This window comes from Corvus kubaryi, unplaced genomic scaffold (assembly GCF_017639235.1).
Source record: "Corvus kubaryi isolate FWS band 111438036 unplaced genomic scaffold, C.kubaryi_AGA036_p1.0 124, whole genome shotgun sequence".
Lineage (NCBI taxonomy): Eukaryota > Metazoa > Chordata > Aves > Passeriformes > Corvidae > Corvus > Corvus kubaryi.
Window position 1 is genome coordinate 1,827,325 of NW_024580659.1, and position 3,787 is coordinate 1,831,111.

Genomic DNA, 3,787 nt, shown 5'->3' on the forward strand with positions numbered 1-3,787 from the left:
CTCCTTATTCCATTCTCCATGACCATTTAACTGAGGTAATCTCTAAACACCTGCTCAATGCTTACAGGAAGAGTCATTTAAGTGCTGTCTTTACATTAAAAAGAAGTTATTTTCTCTTTGCAACCCAGGAGTCCTGTGAGGGAATGGTCTGAGCTGGGAAGCTACTGATCCCTGTTCTATTCCCCTACTCTTCCCAGTGACATCTACATAAAAAGTCTCAAGAAATAACATGTACACAGCGCTTTGACTTTGCCTGCTTTGAAAACTCCTTTCAATCATCTATCAAATGAGTAATAATATTTCTACATCTTCAGCAGTTCAGAGGTGTTAATTCAGATTATGATACAGCTGCAGGGCTCTGGATTAGCAGCTTCCCCGGGCAGTGGATTTGCAATTGGACTGTAAAGCTGTATCCAGTATGGCTTAACTGGAGAAGGCTGGTCAGACAGCTGATTTAGAGCTCTTCCCAAAAAATGAAACAGCTGGGGGAGTGTGGGGGAGAAAGTTCATCCAGGCACTGTGGCTGACTCTGTGCTGCAGATCTGTAGTTCCCTGGGAAGCAGCAGTATAGTTGGTCAAACTGTAATTACAGCTAGAATGAGGTGTTTTGTTCAAATAAATTAAATGCTTCAGAATAAAACCCCAAAAAACAACTCTTTCAACTCTCCTGTGCAGATACTGTTTTTTCAAAATGGAGTTTTAGTTCATTAGCACTTTTTTTCAGGGAGCCAAGCTTTCTTACTAGGTGAGATGCTGAACAAGTTACTGGCCTCCAAGGAGCACAGGCTGATAATTATGCTATCTGATCTGAGCTATTTCACATGTTAAGGCTGTTCCAAATTACTGTTTTCCATATAAACCAAGTGGAAGCTGTTCCTCTTCCTGAGTGACTGGCCTGTGTTGTGACATTGTTTTGTCTTATGGCAGGAAAGAATTCTGTTGGTTGACTATTGGGTAAATGCACAGCACAGTAAAGTGACTTGAGCAACAAAGGTGACAAAAGATAACTGAAATGACACAATGAATAATAAAACCAGATGCTCTCCATGGCTGATGACCTCAGTGACATAGCTGCCTGCTTTCTCCATGGCATTAAACGATTAATTCTAAAGTCTAATAGTTCCGTAAGTGCCAAAACGAATTAAAGAAGAAAAAGTCCAATTAAAATCCCAAATAAAATAACTGGAATTTTTTTAATTACTGGGATGTTTGTCACAGCCTTCTGACTAGGACTCTGTTCTAGCTGCCCCCAAATTAGCAGGCAGAGAAACTGTTTGGGTTTGGAGCTGGTAACATGCAGAAGGTCTGGCCACCGAGAGGGTGAGGACAGTTCCAGAACAAGTTGTGCCTGGGAAGAGAGACAGCTATGACAGTGGGCTCCAGGAAGCCTGGGACTGGGTGAAAATGATCTTTTAGAGTTTTTGTTGTTAAATATAACTGTGAGTAACACAACAATTGCCTTCATAATTTTTCCTGCAGAAATGAGGCATGTTGAACTGCTTCCAGGTAGCAGATGGTAAAGGATCCCACTCTCATGTTGGCTAGATTTGCAACTGGCTGGAAAGCAGCTTTTCTTCTGTGTTGTGGGATCTGTCATGGGAATTCTCAGACAGAAAATAAAAGGTACTGAAATTAAAAGACTAGTAAACATTTTCCATTATTCTTGGATGGGGAGGTAGATCCTGCCTCAGCAAACTGCTGCAGCCCACTGCTGCTCAGAAAAACACTCACTATTTACCTCCACATTTGCAGATTGGAGCTGTGAATTCAAATGTCCTTTTCATAACTTTCTGGGGTTTTTTTTTAAGTTGGCTGTTGACAAGAAGTCTTTCTTTACAGGCAGAGTTCAAAGTAAGATAGGAGTATATCAGTATTTCCTGTCTGTTATCAAGGGGATCACTTCCAGCTGATGGTCCTTCCACTATTTATCAGTGATTGATCTCAGTGACCCATCTTCTTGAGTCAGCCAAGCTAGAGCCAATGGGAGATAAAAATAGTAGCTCCCAGTGTTTCTGCTTGTCTCTATGAAATATGTCATTATCTGAGCTGTGGCAAAGTAAATGCTGCTGACTGTTCTGTGCTTTGTATACTTGACTTTCACTGTCCATGGCCAGTGAGAGCATTTCCCAGTAAAAGATGTGACTGATCCTGCTTTCCTTGGCAGTCAGTTTGTCTAAGAGGTGTTTCGGTTTGGGGTTTGCAGTTCTCTTAACTGCGCCTCAGCCATGGTGCTGGCAACCCTGTGGTGTTGACTGGTACTGGTGATACAGCAAAGGTAACAGCCAAGGCAGTTGGCAGGGTTTTGGGGGTGATGGCAAAGCGCTTATGATTTTAAATGGCAAAATGTGTAAAGTGCCTATGACTCCATAAAGATGCTGAAAGAATAAATAAAATAAATTGGACCATCTGGCACTCACAACTTTCTATGCAGCCTTAGCCAGCAGTTCGTAGGAAATTAAAACATGGTAATATTGTCTCTCTCTCAATGGTTGTTAGGAGTGATCATTGTGAAACACGTGTAAACATTGAACTGGAATTTTTGGAAACAGCAGTGTATGCAGAATTGGCAGAAAATCACAGTGCTCTGGGGATCAGAATAACTGGAAGGAGAGCACCAGCAAGCCTGGAAAGCCTCTTGGATCTGCAGGACGAGTAATGGCTCTTGTGGAATTGCTGGCTGCCCGTGCCAAGACGCTGACAGGCTGAAGGGCTGCTGGAGATATGGCACTGCTCAAAGCCATCTCATTCCTTGCAGTCTGCAGGCTCTGATAGGGCTGAGTGACACAAAACTCCATTTCCAGCTCGCTGCTTGCCATCCTGCCCTCATCCTTCAGAAGGGCCAGTTGTCAGAGGCTTGTAGAGGCTGCTGTGAGGAACAGGCTCTGCTGAGTGTGTTCACAAATTCTTATTGTTTCCTAAGTGCTAATGAGTAAATCATGGAGAGAGCTTGTAGGAACAGGCATCTTATTTAGCAATTTATAACCTATTGACCGCTGGGTTTAGTTGATTTGAAATTACAATGCTCCTCTCCTCCGAGTCTCATATTTTAAATTCTTGGCTTATGTACAATGGATCTCAAATGTTTTCTTCTATTTGAACCTTCTAATAACTTTTTTTTTTTTAAATCATAAATGTCAGTTTTAAGATTGAAGAGGAAAACATAGTAATTGGAAATCTTTATTAAGCTCTAGTGCTTGATGTATTCATCTCCTTGTTCAAGTACATGGAACTTAGGAAAAGTGGAAAAGAAAGCCTAAAAGAATGCTGTGCTGAATATTTCTAATTTTTTTGTCATCTTCTTGTGACATAAATTGGGGATGAAAGGGACAACCCTGAGCTTCTAGTCTGTCTGTGTGTAGCAGATTGGGATAAAAAGAAAACTTAATAATTTTTTAATCTGAACATCAGCTTGTGATACAATGCCTACCTCAAAATAGATCAGCATATCAATGCTGGATTTACCCTTACCTGGCGCTATTTGACTGGGAATATAAAACAAAAGATCCAGCTCTCATTTTAAAGTGGACAGCCATAAGGAGCTCAAGTCACAGGATCAGAGGAAGAGGCTGAGAGACAGAGTAGCTTGAACCCCTGTGGTGGAAATTAGAGGCAAAATTCACTTTGTGCCTATGCATACCAATGGAATGGATTGGTTTTGCTCCCTTGCAGTGGAGTTGTGGCACATGCTTGCACATTAGTGGCATGTATAGAGAGAAAGAGGTTTTATTTGCTTCCTTTCTTTTATCTTTTTAAAGGTGACAGTTGTGACTGAGACTTGTAAAAGGGC